Below are 27,309 nucleotides of genomic sequence, written 5' to 3'. Positions count from 1 at the left end.
CCATCGGCTGCTATTGAATTTTGTATAGATCGGAATTCTGGTTCCGGAATTATGGATTTAAGAATGCGGCCACACAGAAATTTTCCATATAAACTTCACGAAAAATGAAAAATAGAATTTTTATTTTTGATGTCGAGATTTGATGAAAACTCGAAAAAAAATTGGCGAAAATTCATTTTTTTGAATTTTGGCACATTTTTGCCTTTCTCATAGGTTATGCAATCACTCTGAAAAACTTCAACCAAAAAAAAAAATTTTTGACTGGCGTAAGGTTTCTGGATTTTAACAGGGGCGTAGTTGATTGTATACGGAGAGGGGCTACCCCCCACTTTACTGTTCACTCCCCTATCAACCTCATCATCTTTAAACCACCACCATATCACAAAGCCTACCAAATTAAGCTGGGGAGTCGTTCGTTCATGGGACTTTCGCCCTCTTTTCACCGTCGACACGTAGCTCATCAAGTTCGTGGCTGGCACGCCATTGTGTATATGTGCAAAGTGTACTAAGAATGTAATGGACTTTTCCGCAATTATGTTGAACATAAACAGCAGACATTGTAATTCTCACTCACTCCCGCGAGAGGCAGCTCATCCGATTTTCAACTTTTCCGGGATAAGATGAGTCGCAAAATTTTCCGTCTCCACAAATAGCGCGAGAATATTTTTTCCGATTTTTTTTTTTCAAATTTTTTCCTTCTCACCGGAGAAGGTGATAAGATTTTATTTCCGTGGAATTTAATAAAAGTGCCAAAATATATACTTCATTTCAACGAAAACCGCCAGAGAAATATGTAAGACTTATTTTGTCGTTTTTTTTTTTTGAAGTAGTACCGGCAAGGGAGCGAGCGCAAAAAGGATACCATGATAAATTCATTGGTTCATTCTCCAGCGGTTTTATTTATCCGGAGAAATAATGCGTTGTATTTATCTGGAGAAGTTGTGTGAGTGTCAGAAACTTTTCGTGTGAAAATGGGAATTTTTATTGTCGGAGTGGTAAATTATCCGGACTCATTTACTCATATGAGTGATAAATGCAATTCCTGATAAACAGCCACCGAGCTATAGTTTAGAGAAATGAGAAAGGCACAATTGCACCGCTAGGTGGATTAAAACAGGTTTTTATTGATTTTATTTAATTTTGCTCAGTTGTAAAACTTTTCATTGCAACATTGCCGAGTTTTGGATTTTCAAGAAACATTTAATTGCTCTTATAACAACTGAAGCAAGGCAACTTTATAGCAGAGGGCCTGTTTAATTTGATATGTTAAGATTCACTCTCATTTTTAACAAAATTTTAATAATTCTAAAAATTTGCAAAACATTTGAAGACCTGCGAATATAGGATCGTTATTGTTCTTCTTGTCCGATACATTGCTCTTTGTGATCGGTTCTGGAAACCTTTGACTGCCATTTTGCTTACAATGTCTGTCTCTTGAGATGATGCGCAAAAATTTAAAAAAAGTTAATGTCTTCTAAAATTGTCACGCGATGGAAAAAAGCGAAAATTAATTCTGTACAAAAGAAATGAAAACTCCAGTATGATGATCACAAAGAAGTTAAAAAAGGCTAAATCTATATGTGGAGTACTAAAGAGTTCAAGTAATGTTTGTCTGCTGTACGGAAGATGCCATCGTGTCGTCGAAGCGGTACCGGAAACAGCGTCAGGGCGTCATTAAGGCTTCCAAAGCTAATCTAGGACTTTCGGGAATGGATGTGGAAAGTGTTCTACGAGTATAGGGCTATCAAGCAACATTGCGATCAAAATCACTGTTCTGAAAGATGTATGATCGGGATCTAATCAAATTCATCAAATGCATCTAAAAGATTGATGACACCTAATGATTGTCTGAAAAGCATCTAGTGGTTAATTAGGATTCACCGGAGCCCTTCCAAGTTTTGCCAGGTTTGGCGAGTATCTACTATAGTAAGAATGCAAATAGCTGTACCGGGATAATGACGTCAACGTCCTTGAGAATGGAACGAACTCCGTAAACAGCCCGGATTTCCACACAATCAAAGTATATAGGAATTCCACCCAATCAAAATCTATACACTCTAAAAATATATATGCTTCAAAAATTTTCCAGTCAGCTCATATGAAAACACAACATTAATTATTCATAAAAAAATGCCTGCATCAATAGTTTACGAGTAGTTAGTGATTGAAAAAGAATCAATTTTATAAACTTTAAAAGATCTTACTGTCAAACAACGTAATAATTATTTTTTTGTTAAGAACCACGAGAAATGTTTTTCGGAAAAGTTGAAAATTGGGTTGTAAATCTGACGTGGAATGACTTGCATTATTAAGCTTTATAGAAGTGGGAGGATAATAAGATACAGAAATACTTTGGTTGCCACATAGTTTCTGGATTTAGGTAAAAAATAAAACACCGTAAATTTCAATAACAACATAAAATAACTGTATACTAATCGAGCCACGACCAAAAATCTAACTAATAATGAAGGCTTGACATAACCGAACGTCTTTGAGCTGTTAACCTCCCCTCTAATGGAAAAGGCTGCGCACGCCTATGATTACATAGTCTTTAATCTGCTTTCAATCAGACATGTAGTCTTATAGTTTAGCTCCTAAATTTTGTTGGGATATTCAATTTTGTTTCGGATTCGAATATTTTATTGTCAATATAAGATATATACTAAATAAATTTTATATTAACTGTAGGGGAACGTGGGGAGACTTGACCAAGCGCAAAATTCTATTTTTGTCCATGGCGTCTTCCATGCGATTCTTAAATTTTTTTCAAAAATATTTTTATACTTGTTTCGATTCCTTAAGGTAATTTTAAAAGTTAGGAATGAAAATTCCTTTCCTTGCAGAAAATATTACGTGATTAATAAATTTGCATTAAATGATGTAATTTTTTATCAAACTTTGTATGGACATATCCACTCGACTACTAATTACTATTAATGTACTAATATACTATCTTAATCCTTGTGAAGCAGTGAAATGATTTTACATAAATTGGAACATTGGAATCGTTATTACTAGAATTTGCATGACATTGAACGCAATAACTAATGTTGGGGAGACTTGACCAAGATTTTATGGGGAGATTTGACCAAGTGGCAATTAGCTGAAGAAAGATACAAAATTCCTGATATTTGTTATGCTTTGGTATCTACTGTTAATGTTAATCACGCCATAAAAAAATTCCACCTTAATCATAAGTCTTTATATTTTAGTATTAGTAAATAAAGTTAGCAATAGAAGGACTGCTTTCGTGGCGTGTGAACATGCAATGCAAGCAGTAGGAGAGACTGAGGACACTTGATCCCCGGGGAGACTTGATCCCATCATTGTAACTCAAAGGCGGATCAGAATACATTAATCGAATATACTATAAAGTTGCGTAGTTTTATCTAAACATAAGTTTCTTTAACACAAAAAAAATAAATTGGACATGTGTTACCGATTTTTTACCTATTCAAAGAAAAAAATCTCAGAAGAACTGAAGAAGATTTATTTTCTAAATTTTCAAACTTTTATACAATTGATAAAGTCACCCACTACATACTATACTTTTGCATACAGAATTACAGGAGAATGTCAATTATATGAATACGTTATTATTGAGCTGATTTTTTGTTCAACTATATTTGCACTAAAGTTTGCTGAAATAGATACTATGGGTTCACTTGATCCCTGCAAATTCGTGGAGATTTGATCCCCTTCGCATTGTTTCATACACACCACTGAAAATAACCAAATTCTCACCAGAACAATAGAAGTCATTGTTGCCATAAAATAACAAAAAAACTGTCAAAAATGAACGCTTCATCGTACAAAAACTTAACTGTAATTGTTTACTACAGTATACGTAGCAACCATGCATTCCACATTTGACGTTCCTCAACCATAATAACGACAGCTTTCAAATAATTGCACAGAGAATTGGTGAATTCGTAAACAAATCAGGCGAGAGATGCGTAATATGTAGCAACAAAAATAGTAATATCTAATCAAAACAATTTAATGAATACCACAATACATATTGAATGGGGTTAGGTACCTATTTTTGCCCTGTTAGGGAAGGTACCACATTATTTCAATATTAATTTTATTATTTCAGCTTCTTTACTTTGTTATTAGGAGCCATTTTTTATTTAAGGTTTTAGCCTTAAGGTCGATCGACTCTTATTAAAAGCCAATATAATAACAAAATTGTCTTGAGAATGGTGAAAATCTTCTGTTTGAGTGCAGCAAAAACTTTAATCGAGTAACCCAATTATCGCAACAACATTTGAGCCAATGCGTTGAGCAAAGATGGCAGAATCTGCTCTAACCAAAGGCTTCAGATGGGTAGGATGATAATAGAAACAAGGTAAAAATAGGCTTATTACCCTACCTGCTCTTTTAAACACATTTTTTAAAAATAATCAGGTGTCCCCAAATTAGGGATCGAGTCTCCACTAATCAAATTTTTTTCCATTTTTTTGTTGTTTTCCAAAAATGCTCATAGCTCATGTCCAGCATAATATTTTCATGAATTTTTTTATGATTATCAGTCAACCCTAGAAACAATATAAAGCTACAAAAAATACATGGTTTTTTATCATTCTATGGAGTAGGATTGAAAAATAAAAAAATGGGATCAAGTCTCCTCAGTCTCCCCTACAGTTAATCCTTAAAAAGAAATGCATTCAAAAAAAAATCGAAATTTATCAAATGCAACCCTTTAATATTTTTTACTGCTACCTAAGGATCTCAATAATATGGAAAAATAATTACAGTATGTTTTATGTCATTATTATTTGTTATGATTTTTAAAAATTCTCTTGGTCAAGTCTCCCCACGTCTTGGTCAAGTCACCCCACAGTGGGGAGACCTGACCAAAAAAACGATCACAGAAAAACTTTTGTAACTTTTCAAAAATTAAAATAAAAATTCTTTGCATATTATATCTCTATGACTTTTGAGGGATTGAAGGCTTTTTTAGAGATTTATGCAGTTTTAGCTGAAAACCTGGTCAAGTCCCCCCACATTCCCCTAACCGTTTTATCATGCTGATATATGATAACTGTCTGCAATATAAACAATTCTGGTGCAATATTATGTGATAAATGTTAAGATTCGTTATTATCCACATGGATAAATGGGTCTTGTTCATCAATTTCCTAAACATATCCGTTTTCGTGGGATACTAGAATGTCTTGGTGGCCTTTAAACATTTCGTTTGAATTAGAATGAGTCTATCGTTTCAATACAAGGGTTTCAATACAAACTTTTTTTTGCTGAAGTCGATTCCCAGCTATTTCACTAACCGAAATAACTAGATTGTTGGACTATTTGAACGGAAATAAAAGCGAGTTCGTATCTAAATCTGTTAAATAGACTATTTTAAATAGCAAAAAATATGGATTTTGTAAAAGCAGTCATGATTGGTCCGTAGTATTTGACTGGCGAGTGAACCTATTATTACCTTGTTAAACACCGCCCAGTAGATGACTATAAACGTTGGTTACTCATAAATGAAACTGTCTGTAAGAAAAATTCTTCGTTTCGTACTTTGAAATCGTCAGGTGCGGAAGTACCAACAGCAGCAAGCAACAGTTAAATGTTGGAGAATGTACCTAAACTATTGTCCGCTTAGCAAGCAACAAACGGCCCTAACCAAGACCATCCAATCATGCTAGTATGAATTATAACTGGAATATTTTTAATCACTACAAAATCTTATCTCTTTGCTAAGGTTTTATTAGTGACAATGGTGTCCAGCACTAGGAATACCACGGGTTTTACTCAGCGAGCCATAATAGCAATCCATTTTGTCTTGCTCGTAATATTGAAACAGTCCCTATTTTGACAACGGCTCTGTACGCCAGCTTGACAACAATAATCCCAGCAAGATCCATTAGCAATGTGATGCGTCCAACGCATTGATCTAAATTAGGTTGAATTTATCTTACTTAGGGTGACCATATCAAGTGAGTAAAAAACCAGGACAGTTCAATAGGGCTCCCCAGTAAAACAGTCTGGCAGGCATAGCTAAGCCAAAAAGTCGTGAGAATTCGATCACCGAGCTCTTTTTTCTGATTTAGACACACAGTTCTTATTTCATAGCCATCAGCGAAGGCTACAAGTTGATGTTGGGAAAATCGGCAATCATGAATTTAGCAGCTGAGGCGAAATATTTTAAAATCATCTGTGCAGGACCGGCGAGGAGTTATCAGCATCAAACACACGTCATTGAAGTAAAGCAGAAACATAAACGAACTCAGTAACTTACCTACGCTATTCCTCATTTAAAAATAAGTACCTGGCAATCTCCAATGACAATCATTATATCTCGATCTGAGCTAGGATCTAAATAACTGCAAAAACTACCGTTGATTACCAATTTCTCCATTCTATCTATTGTTCTACGAAAACAGCGGATAGGTTGGTGTAAATAATATCAGTTTGAGGATGCTAAACTAGACAGGTTAGTCGCGTCCAGGGCTTCACGCCATTTTGATCGTGGAATAGGTACCGTTTGCATTGACCCTGAAGTGCTTCCATAATCACCAGCTAGAGAGAGCAACTTTGATTTGTCTTTTCAGAGGCTCCATAAGGGATTCTTCGGGTCCCGGATTGAAAGACGATTTAAGCCGGGAAGATGTATATACTAACGCATCGTTCTTTTTATTTTCAAATTTAACGTAAGAGAAGAAAGTTGAAAGATTAAAAAAATCGTCAGATGGTACAATTCGCCAAATGCACAACAAGACAATATTTGAAAAATGTTGTATACCCTCAAAATCTTGATTTATGACAAAAAAAAAACGATTTTCGGGACTTTTGGCATCAAAACAAATCTATGCAGCCATTTTAAATTTTTTTTTAAAGTTGTGGAAATAAGAAGAAATTACCTTTCCAACGGTGTGCTGTGTTATGTTCTTTTGTCAAAGATACTTTGCGGTTTTTGGTCAACAATATGAAAACAACCGTAGTTTTGCGATTTTTCCATGAAAGTTATAACAATTACTCAACATTCTTCTAAAGAAGCATATATCTTTTAATACCATTTTAGAGAGGGCGTTCAATTTCGCATCCAACAACCATCCAACAAAAGTACATTATATAGCACACCGTTGAAAAGGTCATTTCTTCTTCTTTCCAAAACACTTATATAAATATAAAATCTGTTGAAAAATGAACGCGTAAAAAATTTGTGCAGAAAATCCTGAAAAATGGCTTTTTTGCTATAAATTAAGATTTTGAAAGAATATTAAATTTAACAAACGTGGTTTTGCGATGTATTTGACGAGATCTACAACCTTTAGCAGACCACTTTAACCCTCAAAAAGGCAAGCGGATCTCAGAGGCCCGGCACGTTACAATTTTTTAGTTACAAAAAATGTGTATGCAGTATAAGCTTGGGCATGGAAGTTTTGATAAGTAGCTTTGAAATCTATAACAAAAATAAAGAATTGTGAAATTTTCATCTATGGAGTGATGCGCAGCTATGTTTGAATTTTTTACATGCACAAAAAGGCAGGCCGGGCCTAGCAGGCCCGGTGTGCATGCAATATTTACTAGGAATACCACGGGTTTTATACATTAATATTTATCTGAAAAAACAACATTTTGATGAGTTCATCTTCATATTAGCAGGTATTTTTTTCATGTTTTGATTGATTTTATCTTTTTACCTTTTCTTATAAGAAAAAAATCTTGAAAGTTTGAGTGAATTCTATACATTTCTTTTAAAAGAAATGTAAAAATGGCATACGATAATGACGCGTGTCATATTTTTTTGGGTAAATACTTTTATTTCACCCACTGTGGTCTACTTGGCAATTATTTGGATACAACATAGCCTAACTCTGTCGTTATTGTCTATTTTTGTTGTCTATTCTTTGTGTTATAGTTGTCGTAATTATTCAAATTGTAGGATCTAGAAGCAACAAAAAATTGAAATGGCTATAAGACGATATGCCCATGTTTTCAATCATCTCATAGAGTCTGAAAAAATGGAAGAAATTCGAGCAAATTCAACAGCAGACGATTACGAAACTGATTTACAAAGCGAGGAAGAAGATATGAATGATATTGCTTCCGACGATGAATCTGATGCAGACTCGGAAGAAAAATTTGAATATGTACTTCGGTTATGCATCAGAAGAAATTAATAGCAACCCAGAAACATTTGTTGGTCGTGTTCAAACGAAATGGAGCTCAGAACCAATCGACAGTCGACGTGATCTTTCGAGTACTCACCTCTTGGAAAAAAAATTTACCTTTTTACATCCATCGCCTTATACGCTGAAATCGGGATTTGCTGCGTGTTCGTACTCATCATCCTGTAATTCCGGAACCGGAAGTCGGATCCATTATAAATTCAACAGCAGCCAATGGGAATTCTGTACCTTTCATTTGAAACCAAGTTTGTAAAAATCGGTAAAGAATTCGCTGAGAAATAATTATGACATTATCTTAGGAACTTGGTAAGTTCCCCCGGGGCATCAAGAACCGTCATAGCTGGCCAATGTGGTCGAAGTGCCTTCGGTGGGTCATTAATGATCTAGACATGCAAAGCCAAGTAATATTGCACATATTTTAATATATATTGCATCATTTGGACATCATGATGGTATCAGTTTCTATGGAAATTTGCTGTGTGATTGTACTCTTCAACCCGTAACTCCAGAACTGAAAGTCGGATCGATAAAAATATCAATAGCGACCGATGGGAAGGCTGTACTTTTCATTTGAGACTAAATTTGTACAAATCGGTCCAGCCACCTCTGAGAAAAATCGGTGAGATTGTTTGCCACATACATACATCCATACATACATACACACATACATACATTTTACGATCTCGACGAACTGAGTCGAATGATATAAGAGAATTGGCCCTGCGGGTCTCGGTTAAAAAGTCGAAAATTCGACCGATTGCATAACCTTTCTATATGAGAACGGCAAAAAGGAGCTTGAATTTAGACGGGCCTGAGAGGCTCGGCTTGCCCTTTAATGTTAGGATTTTAGCTTGCCTTCACAAGGGTTAAAAGTACATTCATTTTTTTATTTTGTAGCACTGTGTTATAATACAATCTTTCAAAAGATAGTAGATATTGTAGCATTCAAATTTACAGCCTAAAGTGTGACATTATAAAAAAAACCTGTTTTAATCCACCTATAGGTGCAATTGTGCCTTTCTCATTTCTCCAAACTATGATTTAATAACTGGTTCGTACAATATAACATTATGGAAATGTCTTTCATTCTTATTACACTTGGTAAGTATATATAAGAGCACCTTTTTGCATTCATCGAGGTATCGGTTTGAATCGGAGTTTTCTATGTGATCGCACTCCACAACCCGTAACTCCGGAGCTGGAAGTCGGATGGAGATGGAATTTAATATCAGTTTCCGGGGACGCAACACCTTTCATTTGAGACTAAGTTGATCAAATCGTTCTAGCCATTTTCGAAAAACCAATATAACCGTTATTCTGAATTTGGATACTTCCGGATCCGTCGATGGTGGCCAGTGTGGCCAAAGAGACTTTGAATGACTGTTGGTGACCTAGATCTACAAATTCAACAGTTGTGTTTATATTTTGGAAAAAAATCACCTCACCAATTCATCGCAGAATTCGTTAGAATCGGGATTTGCTGCGTGATCGTACGTATCACCCTGTAATTCAGGAACCAGAACTCGGATCCACACAAAATTCAACAGCAGCTGATGGACCTTTCATTTAAAATCAAGTTTGTCAAAATCGGTTCAGAAAATTCCGAGAAACCGATATGGACAAATCAACAAATTTTGTTTTGTAACCATACTCTTCAACTCGTAATCTGGAACAAGATGTCGGTTGAAAATGAAACTCAATAGCAACCTATGGGAATATTATACCTTTCATTTGAATCTTAGTTTGTAAAAATCGGTTCAGCCATCTCCAAGAAACCGATGTGGACATTTTGTTAACAAATCCGCACATACACACACATACATACATACATACATACATACATACATACATACATACATACATACATACATACATACATACATACATACATACATACATACATACATACATACATACACACATACATACATACATACATACATACATACATACATACATACATACATACATACATACATACATACATACATACATACATACATACATACATACATACATACATACATACATACATACATACATACATACATACATACATACATACATACATACATACATACATACATACATACATACATACATACATACATACATACATACATACATACATACATACATACATACATACATACATACATACATACATACATACATACATACATACATACATACATACATACATACATACATACATACATACATACATACATACATACATACATACATACATACATACATACATACATACATACATACACATATACATACACACATACATACACACAGATATTTTGCGATCTCGGCGAACTGAGTCGAATGTTATATGAGACTCGGCCCTGCGGGCCTCGGTTAGAAAATCAGTTTTTGAAGCAATTGCATAAGCTTTCTATATGAGAAAGGCAAAAGAATAATATTTAATTAGCTTAATAAGCATGAGTTCAATGTTATCTTCATGTGATTATAATTTGGAAAGGTTGGTGGAATGGGTTTGAACGTGTAGGGAATGGGGGGTTAGTAGATTAAGAATGGAGGATGCGTCAGAAATCGTTCATCTTATTTCGGTATACGGGATGGATGAAGGAAATGCGGGCGTGAGGGTGGTCCAAGGGGAGGGGAGTGATGAAGGAGGGAGGTGTAAGGGCAAGGCGGGGGGGGGGGGGGGGTCGACGCAATACTGAACTGCATATTTTGCCTTCCATTTGAGACTTGGTTTGAGAAAATCGGTTCAGTCATCACCGAAGAACCGATTTGACTTTAATTGTGGAATATGCCCGGAATTCCGGACTTCCGGAATCGTCGATAGTGGACAATATATTTAAAGAATGTTTGATTGGCAATCAGTGATCTAGATCTGCGATTAGAAGTTATTTGGTGACCATTTCAATAGTTTTTAGCCTCTGAGGTATTACGATTGTACCGATTTATATGGGAAATTCCAGTGTATCCTTACTAACACCCCTGTAACTCCGGAAGCAAGAGTCAGAACCGAATGAAATTCAGCAGCAGTCAATGGCATTACTGTATCTTTCATTTGAAATCAAGTTTGTAAAAATCGGTAGAGAATTCGTTGGGGAATGGGTGTGATATTAGCTTGGGAACTTGGCGGGTTCCCCGGGGGCGGCATGAACCGTCATAGGGGGCCAATGTGGTCAAAGCTGCTTTGATTGATCATTAGTGATCCAGACCCGCAAACTAGAGTAATGTTACATCAATTTTAATATGTTTTACATCATTTGAACATCATGGTGGTACCAGTTTATATGGGAATTTGCTGTGTGACCGCACTCTTCAACCCGTAACTCCGGAACCGGAAGTCGGATCAACTAAAAATTCAACAGCAGTTAATGGGAGCGTTATACCTTTCAGATGAAACTAAGTTTGCGAAAATCGGTTCAGCCATCTCTGAGAAAATTGTGTGAGTTTAAATGACACACACACATACACACACATACACACACAGACATTTGCCGATCTCGACGAACTGAATCGAATGGTGTATGACACTCGGCCCTCCGGGCCTCGGTTAAAAAGTCGATTTTTACAGTGATTGCATAGCCTTTCTTTATATGAGAAAGGCAAAAAGGTAGTGTTCGATATGATTTACTGACTGAAAAATAGAATATACCCCTCTGTACCAACGACAGTCATCACCCATTACTCAGGTAAATTCGTACACGCTGAGAATGTTTGCGTTTGCGATATATTAACGAGCAAAAAATAGCTACGAGGAACGTCTTTCCAAGTACAAGTAGCAATGGTGCTCATGTGGTGAGAATGCGTCTGACAAAACCTATTCCCTCTTAGCTGCCCATCCAAATCAATCCAAGGTGTAACCTATAGTCAATGAACTTTTATCACGAACCCAGAACAGATTCCTACGTGCCAATTCTGTGATCAACAGGTAGGGGAAAGAGGGTAACAGTGGAACTATGAAAACGTATTGTTTTCATAGTTCCACTGTTACCCTCTTTCCCCTACACCACGGAAAGCCTTACGCGATGGCTGCTAAGGGAATTCCATCTGTTACGACCAAGACCAGTACACAGTCGTTGTATGCTAACCCACAACCGATTGTTGAACCAACGAATGCAAATTAAACAGTGACAAACATTAACTCAACAACGATCGTGTCCAGTACCACTAAACCAAAAGTAAAGTAATAACGAATAACCTCTAATGTTTCCCAACCAACAATCCATACCATCAACAAAGAAAGAGTACCGATGAAAACATGGACGTTACCGCCAACGCGAGAAAAGCCCTAAGTTGACAATGCAGCCAATACAATCTTAACACGCAGCGGCAAGATGTTTTAACAAGAATCGACGGACAGACAGTGTGTTATATTTTATTTTTACATATTGTTAAAACATGAAAGACCCATGGCTCAGTTATGCTATTCTGTTGACCCGAACAACAGATAATGTTTCTGTTGATTAACATTCAATTATTGCATTTTCAATGTCATTAAGGTTGCGTCTTGTACACAACCCCAGTTAAGAATAAACAAATCTTCCTTCACACCAGACTGTATGAACCACAACTCCCACTTAGGCCACATTTTTCATGTATTTTTTCAAACATTACCTATTCAGAACAATTGACTTCAATCAACAAAAATCATATTTATTTTCCATCACTCAAAGAAAGGCAAAAAATCGAAAACAAACGCACATTTTTTCTCATTCGGTTTCTGGGAAAAACACCGCCAGCAGATGAAATTGGTACTTTTCGGTGCGTTGACAGATTGCTTCGCGGAAACATCAAAGATTAGCGGATTCTTCTTTCCAAGCCACACCCGACGGGTAGCGTTCGCACTGGTGGAAAACAAAAAAAAAGTTGTTTACAAAAGACGAAAATCCAATTTAGACTTTCGGTTTGTTGCTTTTTGTTTTATCTACCCCGAAAACAGCAATAAGCAGCCTGATTTCCCAAGCTATTTTCCCACTTGGCAAAGGCATATTGAGGGCCCTGGGAAAGCGACAATCTTTTATTTGGCGGGTGCACGCGCCGATGGCAACAGGGTGACGAAGGATTCTATTTTGGTTGGAAATCAAAATTTACTTTCCGAGACGACAGACAACCCGCACAAGCTTTAAAACGTAGTAATTTCCACAAAATCAGAGTCTCATTTGCCGATGTGAAACTGTGCGAGATGGCAAAAGTTTCGAGGAAAATGAACAGAATAAATTTTCTATTTCTATTACTCCCCGAAGATCAAAAGAAGATCAACCCTCTAATCCACACAGTTTGGTGGCGAAGGCGAAGCCGAGGGAAGGTGGTTCATGTACACGGGAAAATGAAGGATACTTACGAGAAAATGTTTTTTTTCTCCAGTTTTATGAAGTTCGTGGTTTTACTTCTTAACCAGCCTCTATGCTCGCGGCAAAAATTTGACAAAAAGGGTGACTTCGTTTGAAGCGTAGAGCACCGAAAAAGTTTAAAGGATTTTTTTGAACCCCTGCGATGAGACTGTAGGTGGAAATCCGGGGAACAGATTCTTCTCGGTCGAGCGACGGAGTTTCGCAGAAATCAAATCAGCTGAGCATTAGAAAGCTTATTTATCGGATTTACGCGGAGGAAATAAGTGAAAATATGCAAATATGCATACGATATTACCCCATTTTCAGCTCAGGACGGGTAAAACTTGTTTTCAATTCAATAAAGCCAGCGGAAAGTGGAATTAAATGCCTATGCCTGAAGACGGGCGCAGGTAGATCAAATATGGACAATTTTTGAACCAGAAAAGTAGCTCGTTTGCATATATCAGGCCCCAAATCCCTGAACCCGCAGCCGACATCCCAAGAACACGAGCCAATTGGAATGAATTTTTGATGATAATGTTGGATGAAATGAAATCTTCAACTTTCAGAGCTCTCCATTCTATTGTCGAGGGCTCGCGAGGCCAGCAATTACCCGTAATTACTGAAGTATTTCCTGGTAGTAGGGAAAAAATCAAAATTGTATATTGTTTACTATACTGGCACAGTCAACCGACCCTTATCTGGACAACGGCGCTGTAACCGTTAACAAACAAGTAAATTGAAGTTTGATTTTTACGTTTCTCACAGCTCAGGATAAAGGATAAACTCTGTGCAGGTTTGTAAACGACTCGTAATTTTAGCTTCGTTCAATACATGGTCATGTAATATCAAATGAACAACCAAAAATAAGAATTGGAAGAAAAGAACTCGTTCGAAAGCTTTTAATATTTCTTGCGGAATTCGAATCGCGGCTCGTCGATATATGAGTCGTTTAACATTTAATAAAAATTCAGACAAAAATATTTCCGGTTCTCTGAAAAAAGTTTTTAAAGCGGACTTTTGATCCTCAATCTAACGAAATACGGATTTTTCTAGCGTACGAACTAACTACATATAATATATTTCGTATTGGAGGTTCATTCTTGGAAACTTTTTCGTAGAAGGACTTTTTAAGTGATTCTTATGCAAAAGTACCTCAGTCCGATTTTTTTGACGATTATATCCGATTTTTACATACTAATATACAGAGCCGTAGCATGCGGTTGGCTAGGTTCGCCCCCGCCAAGTGCGCTAACCTTAGGGGGCGCTAAAACCTTGATCTGGTTTTTAAAATAAGCGAGGTTAAGTCATGAAATTAGTCAGGATAGGAATCTTATCCCAGGTATGCACAAAATTATTACTTGAAAGTCGAACTGAAGAAGAAAGCCAAAGCAGACAGCAAAAAGGCGCATAACTGAGACTCTGCTAAAGGGGTCAGAAGACTACGATACGGTCCTGTTAGTCCAGAATAAATAAACATGACATGACAAAGACTTCAAATTTCGACGAAAATAGCGCAAAATATTGCAAACTTTTTCGCTCGTTTTCTCAGTTTCATAGGAACAAGGGGAATGGAAATTTGGTCATGGCCAGTGAAACTAGAGCAATTATCATCGCGAAGATAACTCCATGCCGTAACATGAAAATTGATGTCTTCTCGATGCCAGGAGGAGTTCCGTAATATCACAAAGTTGCCTCTTCCTAGGTTCCTAGGTCTAAGCAATCCTGCACTAAGGGACCATCCATAAATGTCGTAGCATTTTTTGAGTGATTTTCAACACCCCCCTCTCCCAACGTTGCTACGTTTCGTCACAAACTTCTAAATACCCCCCATGATAATTACGTAGCTTGATGGTAACTCTACCCCCCTTGTCCCCGTAATTTTTTTTAAAATGATAAAGAGCTGTGCTAGTTATTCGCCTTTAGAAAAGCTACGTAGCATGACATGACCCCCTACCCCCTGTCGTCACACATCATCACAAAATACAAAACTCCCCCCTCCCCAATATAATGCTACGTCATTTATGGATGATCCCTAAGTTGAATCACTCTTTGAAACGTCATATGGTTTTAGGTGTTCGTAGAAGCGTTGGAAACTCTTTGTTTCTGCTGAATTGACTGTTTGTTTCGGATTTGTGACAGAGCTTTTTCTTGCTGGTATATTTAACGGCCTTTCAGAAGAGAAAAAAAAATATTGTTGCGAAGACTCATTTACTTAAATAATAGTGCAATACTGTATGCATGACGCGCGGCACGAACAACTGATCATGCAGACGATCCTTGTCGAAGAAGACGTAAAGAAGTCTCGCAAAAAGGTCACTCAACACTAGTTTGAAGGTCCGGCGCGATTGTTATTCAAAATGTCCGCTCACTGGAGCAAGTGGTCATTGAAACAGACATTCCCGTTCTTCAGTAGATCCACGCATGACAAGTTCAAATCGATAACTACACCATCGATCTCAACTTTGGGAGCGGGCATGTAAACGCGTTAGTTCTTCATGAAAGTCTTGTCGCCAGTAACGTCATTTGTTTGCTTTAGACAAAATATCACAAACCTGAGCATATCTAGGCGAACTTTCGATATATCTGACGCAGCTGAATATTCTGCGTCTTGCTGAATATTAGAATATTTCGCGGACTATCTTTGATCCGAAAAATATCGGATTCGGTCGAACCCAGTTCAAAATGTTTGATTTTAAATGGAAGTTCGGATCTTTAGCGACGAATCTTGTTCGACATCCATTTTAGCATCATTTGGCTCAATTGAGGAGTACACTTAATATACAGTAGAGTGTCAATATTTATGGTCTTCCTGAAATTTAAAATCGGACACACCTCATAAGAATTGGTACACTCGCAAAAAGTCACTTTGTAAAATTTGAGCGCAATCTAAACACAATATCATGAAGCGTCGAGATCTGGTGTAATGTTGAAAAAATGTCATTGTGGTATAAGGAATATTTTTGAATTGAGATGGGACTTAAGTTTGAAAATGAAGTTATTTTGTATGCCAAATGTTTTAGAAATCAATGAAATGTCCAGATCTGGTATCAATTCGAAAAAAACGATCTTTATTTTTTTTTCAAAATCTCAGTTTAAAAATAAAAAGTACTGGAAAGGCAACTTTTGTCAAAACTTTTTTTTAGGAGAAGATACAAGATTCATTGTTTCATGTAGTTCTAAGACATTTGGCATAGAAAAAAAATTAAAAGCAGCCTTTCCAAACCCCAGTATCAACTCAAATCCAGAATTTTACAAGTTTCGTAAAACAAAATTCAGGGTAGCAGTAGATCTTGTCGCTTCATTACATTCTAAGCCATGTAGCATTCTAATTCAGTTTTTTAATATTCTAAATGTACTTTTGTGTTTTTTCACAGGTGAAAATTTTTGCACTTTGGCCATTTTACGCAACCCCTTAATCGCGTCCGATTGAGCTAAACTTTTTTTCGTTGAGGTGCGTCCAGTAATTAAATTCGATGATCCATACATGCCATTGGCACCCTATTATACAGTCGTCTGAATAGATGCTCCTTCCGTCGCCTTCAAACACCTAGCGTCAACTGATTTCCTAAATATACAGTAAATGATTTGTGGCTGAAATTTAAATGAAATGAACGACAGTCAAACATGAATTAAGCAGGGAGTAGGTGGGCTATTCCCAAGTACACAAATTATTATTTGAAGGTCGAACTGAAACAAAGCCAAATTAAACACCAAAGGGGCGCAAAACTGAGACTCCGCGGAAGGGCTCTGCGTCGGTTCCCACGGTAAATATGGACAAGTCTGTCTATGCCAAAGGACATGCTGGTGAACTCGAGTGATGCATAGTTATGCTTCCTAAGCTCGACCCCCATCAGCAGAGAACAAAAGTTAAGCCCGTTAGATATTAAGCCTGTTCTAATGACCCTGCCACTTCTAGTTTTCCGATCTGTTTACTTCACATCCTTGCTCTCACTTGAGTACTGTGGCTCTAATTTTCATAACTTTCCCTACCCAGTAATCTCTAGCTAATTGAATGTCGTTAAAATGTAAAAAAGCTCTGCTAATATATTCAACAGGGTATTGTGAAAAAAATCCGACTTAATCCACCATTAGTAAGATGAGATGAGACATTTCTTATACATGTCTTTGTTGGATCTTTCATTAGTTTGCAGAACTCTTGCTATAAAATTCATAAAATAAGTAGAATGATTGATACAAATCAAATTGCTAAAATAAATAAATCGAATAGAAATTGACCAGAATAAAATGAGTTGAATGAAGAAAATTAGTCAACCCATCTAATCAACAATTAAATATCATAAAAAGTTAAAGAATAGTAAAACAAATTAAATTGAGCCACAATAATGAATTTGATGAAATTAATGGAATTAATGACTGAACACAATTAAAGATATTAGTGAAATGAATGAAATATATGAACTGAAAAAAATGAATAAAATGCCTAAAATAATACAGTGTATAAATTTTGTTAAATGAATGATTTGAATAAAATGCATAAAATGAAAAACTGAATAAAATGAAATAAATAAATGGCTATTTACGGTGTCTTTTTTATAGAAGTCCGTCAAAAATCTTCAAACAGATCCCAATTTTATCACTCAAGGAGTGGCGTTGGTAGAAGGTTGACCTACTAAAAATTCCGCCCAAATACTCCTGAGCGGTTTACTCGGTTCTCTTTATGCCTTGGGATCACTGGATATGATTACTTCGGAGGAAGATTGTGCTCCTTTCCGTTCTTAACCCTCCGCAAGTCGCGCTTATGGCCCACTGAACGAACAGCCGCTGGTGCCCTAAGACGATTTCGCTAAATTTTCAAAGCAGCGTGCACTCAGTGCACTAGCGCGACTGCCGGAAGGTTAACTGTACTGTGCACATTGTTTGTGCTAGTCGGATACCGCACGTTCGCTGTACTCGCTTCGATTGAAAAAGTAACCGGATGACAATTCGACGGCACTTGGAGCCAGCAATGCCGTTCGCAGGGGTCCTGCTACTAATCCAGGACATTCGTTCTTGCAGCACGATGTCCGCTGTTTTCCTGTTTATCTCCTCATCCGCGGGCAAACTGGTAGAATGTCGAGGCCGGTTCGGCGATTCCATGTCACCAGCAGCATCATCTTCTGGATCTTTCATCCACCTGGTACGCAGCCTTCGTCTAGGCATTTCTATAGTGCAGTCCTGAACATATCCGCAAACGCAGGATCGCGGTCTTCAGTTCCACGTTTGGGATACTGCGCGGACCGGGAGCTTTTTTCGCTTTAAGTTTTTTTTTCCACTGTAAGGAACTGGTCGTTGGTTCGATTGTAACCAACATTTTCACCGCCTCCACCGACGTACGGTGTACGCGGCCATGTGGTTAGGTCGTGCTTCGGTAAGAGACCCTCCACGATAGTCTTCAATTTGGCAGCGCAGCTTTCAGCTGGCGTTGTTGGTTCCTTGATTTTGGCCAATATGGCACAGTAAGCGTTTCCCAGGGGTTGGCGTCTACTTCTCTGCACAGCTTCTTTAAGTCAGTGGACTTGTTCAGCAATATTTCACATAACTGGCCCTGGCCGCCCAGAGTATTACCTTACGCACTTCTCTAACTACCTCTGACCTTGATATCTGAACACGTTTTCTGGCGTTTAGGCAGGCAGTACGGAGGGTGCTGAGCCTTTCGTTCCACCAATACGCCGGACAACAGCAGTTCCTCGGCTCCAACTGTTACGTCAAGCTCCCTCGCTAGTATTTCCAACAGATTACCGACGTTTGGAATTGGCGTGGTGCTGTTTGCACGAAGTGCTTCGGGCCTCGTTGAAGTCGTCTGCCTTACAGTATAGTGCAACCGACCAATGGTATAGTGGATAGTCTGGTGGTCATTTTGTGTGATCTGGTGAGCAATCCATGTTATCCATTAGCGACGATCTGCAATATGTTACGTCGATGATCGTCTTTACGCAACCTTCATTGCACAGCCTTACATCCAGCTTCGCCAGAGCTTCCAAAAACCTGTAATCTCTTTCGTTGGTCAGCCTGCTATCCCACTCCACGGCCCAAGCGTTAATGTCTCCTCCTATAATAACTGGAGTTCGTTTGACTAACGAGTCGATTAGTGCGCCTAGCATACGATTGTACTGCTTTCATATAACCTCTTTTTTTGCTCACGATTAACTCGGAGCTTCGCTTGATCCACCCATTTAGCTTCCTCTTTCCTCTTGCTTTCCTTCATTCTTTCCATCTAATACATCGTTGCAACCCTCTGCGTACTTGAGCCATTTAGACACTTCACAAGAATATTCTCTAGCGGTAAATTACCGCAAGACTTCTAGCCCCAGATTCAATGAGCCATTGAACTATTTAGATCCCAGCTTCATTGCGATTTGCCCGGCCTTCGACTGAGAGTTCCCCAGCGGCGGAATTTCTCCCGATACCGATACCCATTTCCTTGAGCGGTCGTGAGATTTCTCTCGGCACCGATGATGCCCGTTTAGTGAGCCAATTAGCCCTGGCGGTGGACTTAGCTGAAGCGAGCATACTAGGTAAGTCCCGAGGTCTGTCGTCAATTTTCACTAAAGTAGCTTATAAAGTATTCTTACGAGATAACCTTTTCAAAAAGGAACTTAGAGAATTCTATTTAAAACATTATCACATTTTTATCGAGCATATTAATTTTTTCAATACATTTAATATTTCGCTACTACGCCACTGAGATAATCGACGATGTATGGTACTGGCGGAAGAGGGCACTTCCGAGAATGATAAAAAAATTAAAGGGGCTGTTAAATTTGTATATTGGTGTTATACGAGGAACATGTAGATAATAACGCTATTTCATCGGAAGGACGCCCGTCATTTTCTCAAGATCATTTTCTCATTGAAATTCTGGATACAGGACAGCATTGCAATCGGTCGATACGAGCTGTGCTTGGAAGCTGGTTTTTAGATGGCGATGATCTTCACTTGGCTCTAGTGAGGGAAAATGTTACTCTCAAGAAACTTATTAAATAAATTCAACAAGCGTCTCTTGACAGAGTCTGGCAGATTCTCCAACAAGTTGAATTTGATTCTGTGTGGCCTTGGGGCTTTATTGTTACACGATAAGAGAGCAAATGAGAACTCCATCATCGAAAACGGTGTTTCGTTTCTATTATCGTGATGGGATGCGGCGCGGAATATCCAACGGTTATACCTTTTAAAAATTCTCATCTTCATAACATCCTTAGTACCCTGTTAAGTCAAATATTTTTCTGAGATGCCCAGATATTTTCTTAATTATAAGAGTGTATAAACGCACAGTATAGAATTGAATAAAATAAAGTTGATGTTAATGTAGTTTTCGACGTATGACCACATTCCCATAGTACAACGTTTCGAATGCAAATCCCTTCATCTTCCGGCAAAAGCAGTGTTTGAACATTAATTTATAATAGTTTGCTCAGAAAACAAACATTTCGCCAATTTTATCAATTTTATCTGCATTCAACTTCATGTGTGTGCATTTTTAGAGAAAAAACCAAAAAAAAAATGTTTGGAATCCAACTTCATAAGTCTAAAATAGCGGGAAGTTCCGTTCTTTGGTCCCCTTGAAATAAATAAGCATAGCAAAAGATTCATTATTTAAACATTCTGCGACCAAAAATCAAAACGTGGCTCACTTCTGTTGTTGGCCGATAGAAAAAATTCAAGGTTTGTTTTCTTCAGAGTTGAATTTATTTCTACTTGATCCCAAAATCGTAAAAAAAAAACATTTTCTAATCAACATCGAACAGATTTCACGAATTGGAGTCTTTCTTCTGACCTCGCACAAAACTGAAGCAAAAAAATCGCTACGCTATAGCAGGCTATAGGCACCAGTGAATCAAGCCAGCTTTTGTTCTATACAAGTGCACAAACAAATTGTATCGTTGCCTCCGGCTGCGGAGTGAAATGAGTTTGCCAAATGAAACAAAAGTGCCCGTGCCACGGGATAACACGACTTCAATCAACTTTAATTAAACTCGTGTTAGACCCACAGTTCAGGAAGTGGAACAGTTGGTTAAGGTTAAAATGGAGCTCAATCTCGCTGAAGTTACGTACATTCAGTTGCACCACGTTAAAAACTGTGTTTTGATCACGTTTAGAAGTTTAGCACAGGCAGAGAACTTCATTGCAGAGAACAACATGCAACATGAGGTCGAATTTAATAACACAAGAATCAAGATCCCCGTACATGTGGAAAACGACATGGTGGACGTGCGTATCCATGATTTGGCCCCGCGCACTAAGGAAGATTACATCAAACGAATCATGTCGCAATATGGAGAAGTAGAATCTATTACGAATGACGCCTGGAGAGATTTTTTCACCGGCATTCCCAACGGCGTTCGTATTGTGAAGACGCGAGTGACAAAACCAATACCTTCTTACATGACTATCGAATGCAAATCACCAAAGGATAGCGTGACTTATAAGCAAACAACACTTATCACATATCCCGGGCAGACCCCAACATGCCAATTCTGTAACCATACAGCTTACTACGGAAAACATGCGCCGAAGCAACTAGTCAAACTCATCTACTACAGCCAACTCTAACAAGCAGCCACCGACACCTTCAGATGAACCAAAAACAACGATACAATTAACCAATGCAGGTATAACGACCACGACAACCGCTCCCAAACCAACAACTAGCATCGCCAATAAAGAAGCAAATACCGATAAAGACGGATATACAACAGCGACCAGTAAGAACAAGAAACAAATAAGAACCTCTGATCGTGAACAACAAGAAAGCAGTACCGACGATGACATGAACAAGAACGATAACGCGAGAGAAGGCAGACTGAATGACCCCCAAGCGGCTTCACCGCCAAGGAAAAGGATCTCAACACGCAGCAGCAAACTGCGTCAACAAGATCTGGCAGATAGCCATTCTTAATTCTTTTTTTTATTTTTACTTATTGTAAAAAGAATATAAAAGACCCACGGCTCAGTTGTGCTAACGCATTGAGCCGTTTCAAATAAATATTTAGATTAAAAAAAAAGATTTCGCGATTTCGTTTTTTTTTTGTTTTTATATGAAACAAATGTATGTAAACATTTGTTTCATATAAAAACAATGTAAACGGAAAATCTTTTCTTATTTCATTGATTTAAAAAAGAATTACGAGCTGCAATTTTTCACAGTAAAAGTACTACAGTGATAAGTCATCAAACTAATTTACCCATAAGTCCGGAATTTTGCGATATACTGTATTAAAAAAATGAGTTGTTTTAATATAAAATTCGACAATATGATTCATTTGTTGCCTATATAAAAAGACCTTTTTGGCCATTCCCATAAAAATAAAATAAGAAAGTTACCCCTATCCGGTTTGAGTTTGGCGAAATATTTAAATAATATCCGTTCCAAACCTGACAAGAGAAAGATTCCACCACCTTGCTATATGGATAAGTTCATGCTCCTGAAATCTGAATCAGAATGGAGCCTTGGAAGGAAGAAAAGGCCCTCCCAGCCTAGTGCCGCCTGTTTTCCAATCGCCAACCATCAATTATCGACACGAATGCGACTAACAATGGCCGACTTTTGTGTGCCAACGAGCGATGATGGAAGTGCAGGATAGAGAAAGGTACTAGATTTCAATCCGAGCGTACGGAGAAATAAACATTTTATGAATACCTAGTGGCCAACTGTTATTAGGTTCTAACAGCAGCAGCAGCAACAGCGGCAAACCAGAACGATTTGATTGGCATATAGCTGAAAAGGTGATTGTTGATTTTGCTACTGTTTCACCCCGGGACGATGTAATTCCCGTGGTAACTGCTGCATAATGAAGCATAATACTCTGTATGTCAGTCAGTTATTTGGTAAAGCCTTCCAAGGTGAGCTGTCGCACAGAGCATTTACTGCATTTCATATCCGCAGTGGAAAATCGAGGTTAAATATACGCCGAGGCTTTCTTCGTTGGCTATGATTAGATTTTTTTTGTGGAATTCTCTAATTAGAATACGACTTCTATTACTTCTCGGAATCTGCGGTGCCGCTCGAAATTACATATTTTGAAGTACTCATTGTAATAGTAGATAATTTATTTTTATAGCTCTTCGTAAGTTGACCTAGTAAATGTAAATGAATTTTCTGATTTTAGAATCATTGTATTTTGTACTTTTCTTTTGGGTATTTGGTACTGCATCACTACATCCACAGGTCAGTGGTGACGGCGCATTTGGTTGAAATTTGCAGAATTCATACAAACTTTTCCATTTATTATTATTGAATCAATTTGGTTTTTGTTCAGCGTTGCAAAAACATAAAAATGGTATTGACACTTACTTCATGCTCAAAAAAATGCGAAAGGCATACAGAAAAATAAATAATATCAACAAACCATACCAAGGAAACCTTGTGATGCTGATGTTATATCAATTAATGTGTACATAGTAGGTCTTCGGTAGAAAGCAAATAAAAGCTATCGATACTGCGCAACAAGGCTGACCTGCAGTGAGCTAGAAAAAATCTGTGCACATTTTAGCATAAAAACAAGCGGAAAAAAGTTAGTTTATTAGCTTGTTTAGGATTGTTTATGTTCACTACATTTTACCATTAAACAGTGCAGGGCTGAGGGAGGTGTTTCTATATTCAATATCAATCAGTAAATCAGCTTCATTATGAATGATAAAAAAACAACGGAGTGTTATGAATGTTGGTCTTTCAGCTGGTGTTCTGATCTGTATTCAATGTTATATTTGAATGGCTGCATGATTCGATAAAACCATATTATGAATAGTTTTTATTGTAAGCAAAGCTCGACAATTCGAAATTCCGTTCCAATAATCTCATTGCACCTTTGAAAGGGCAGCTATGAATAAAAGAGTTTGGTTGTACGTTCTACGTTTTTTATGTTGATTACGGAGAAAAAAGCGCAACGAACTAGAACTTCTTTCTGTGCGGACACCTTAAAATATACTCTCGTACGCTATCAAAAAATAAAAGTTTAATTAATATTCAGTTAGGTGTTACAAATGCACATTTGCCACTTCTAATTGCTCAGTAAAACCAAGAGGATTGTGAAGCATATCCTAGTTGATTAAATATATTCCTGCTAGTGGTTGATACTAACTAGTTATCCTAGAATCCCTTCGCTGCATCACTGTAGTTCTCAAGATCCGAAATTTCAGTTTCCTGGTTAGGTCTGAGCAAGCGATGCTACCTGTAAAGCATAGTTTATTAAATAGTTGCTTAGAGTTGCTCGGAAAAAAAGATGTTGTTTAGTTTTTAAGTTTTTTTTAACTCTGGGCAGCCGGTTACCGAGAGTAACGTATGTTTTCTCCAAACAGCTGGCCGTGGCAGTATTGCCTACAAAAGCTAATCTTGTCTGCATTATTGACCGGATCACTATTTATTGCAATAATATTTAGAAAGCTTTCGTTATTTCTACTCTACGATGTATTTATATATTTATTGGTATGAAACCCACCAGACGACAACACTTAAACCTCGAGCATTCGCGCTGTTGTACTTTGTAGAATACTTTGGAATTTTTCGTTATCATTTAGTTGCAAAGACATTTATCAATGCCAAACCACTATGTATTCCTCAGAAATCAGTTTATGGACAAGATATACTCATTTTTGTGTACTGATATAACTCAAGTGCAACAATACAATCTGAAATTGTTTGATAAAACAAGACCAATAAAACGCACGATGTAGGATTTTCGACCAAACAATATTCTGTTCAATATATCTCGTGATCTCGATCATGTGGAGATTCGAAAGATCAAGAGCTAGTGAATGGAAGATAAAATAGTTTGAAATAAACTTCTGCCGCTAGGTGACGCCAGTGAGCACGTTATGTTTTCAGCTTACTGAATCTCAAGATTTAGATTTTTTTACAAAGTGAGTATCTTCGACGAAGTTGCTGAGCAACTAAAAACCTATGAGGTGGTATAACGGCTGCTTCAGAAAACTACCGTTTAGCGTCGCTAGTGAGCGTGTCAGTTGTTCAACATAATGTATCTCAATTTCCTAATTTTTAGCGAGTCAGTGAATTCGGCAAAGTTGCTCACGCGATCAAAACCTTCGAGGTGGTATATCAAATAATATAGGGTTCTTCCACTAGGAGGCGCTAGTGAACTTGAGCATGTAATTTTACCGACCTACTATCTCAGCTTACTGACTCTTTAGAAAGTTGTTGTTCTCTTTTTGCTTCGAACTAAAACCGAAAATTGTGAATTTCACCAAGGGAAGAATAAATCGATGATATTTCGAAAATAAGTTCACTAAATTGTTAGATAACGTTTCTCTTGCTCAACTAAATTAATGTTTTTATTTATGATTTTGGAATATGTATCCAAAGAAATTAAGATTTGGAAGTCCAAACTCCTGTTTACCATTTCTGTAACACCAATCAACCACTCACGATGGTAATCGGTAAAAAGGGCTGCTTTTTACACGCACAGAAATGATGACACAACCTTCCTAAATACAGAAATTCTAAACAAATATAATTGTACTTCAATTTGTTCAACGTATTGATTTGATTCGAAAATTGCACAGCTCACTTTTGATATGAATTATACTATCATACTGTGGCAAAGACACTGCGCTTCTAAATAGTCGCAATCTTGAGATTCAGAAATCTTGAATATGGCCAAGGCTCCGAAAATGGCAACCACAGGCGAAATTATTTTTTATCAAATTTTACGTCAAACTGTTTGTTTTCCGTATGTATATAACCTCTAATATTAAAAAATATGAATGGTGATCCCAAAAAAAAAATCTCATGTCTGTCATTTATGAAAGGTTGTTGATGCTACTTGCATGACCTGAAAATGACTTAAAGGCCGTAAGGAGATCAAAATGTAAACAAATTCCAAATTTTCAACTTTTTGATTGCAACCACATTTGTCTATCGTAGTCTAATTTAAATTTGATGATATTGCTTGTAAAATTTTGATGAACATGGATTATTACTTATTTTCAGTTGTGAAGTAATGGACACCAAATAACTTGTAACGCGGCAGATCAAAAATTCAAAAAAGTTTTGTGGACCATACCAACAGCATGCATACAATGTCTAACCTGCATTTTTTCTTACTACTTTGAGTCTACTTTTTGAGACTGTATTGTGAAAACTTTAAAGTTTTATTAATTTTTAAGAAAACATAGTTTATCTTATGTAACGTGACAGATTTTTTCTGCTGTAAAGCTATTCCATCAAGTTTGATTCAATTGCATCAATATTGATGACCATCTTTGCTTCTGATGAAACCTTTTACGTTTCATGTATATGCGAGACTAAGTATTTTTCAATATTAAACAAACAATTTTTATTCAAGAGTAATATTTAACAAGGGCGTATGAGATCTTGAATGCGCTACTTTCAACATATATTGTTCGAAAATCGCCCTTTGTGCAGTAAAACTATATGATAGCGAGTTCTAGGGAATTAATTGTTCTGTGTGAATATTTTTTGGTGAAATTTTTCAAAAATAAAGGCAAAAAAATGTTAAAAATATAAATACATTGTTGAAAAAAGCAAAAAAAAATACAATTACGTTAGCATTGTTTTTCCGTAATTGTATTTAACGTTAACGAAAACCTATAAACTGATGAAACTATGATTGCACTATTAGGAAGTTATTAGTAAGAAAGCATTTTTAACTTCAAGTATTCTTCTAAATTTCTTAGTATTTGCCAGTCATAAATATAATTTTCTTATGCAATATTAATACTAAATATAATTTCGAAGCAAAATGCTCTTAAGAAAAATTTTCCGATATATTTTGATTTTTTTTCATCAAAAATATCTAGTAGTGAAAATACGCCCTTTTAATAAATTACTCACAAATACTAAGTGCAAAAAACATAAC

The sequence above is a fragment of the Topomyia yanbarensis genome, chromosome 3 (assembly GCF_030247195.1).
Source record: "Topomyia yanbarensis strain Yona2022 chromosome 3, ASM3024719v1, whole genome shotgun sequence".
Lineage (NCBI taxonomy): Eukaryota > Metazoa > Arthropoda > Insecta > Diptera > Culicidae > Topomyia > Topomyia yanbarensis.
This window is presented reverse-complemented; position numbering follows the sequence as displayed.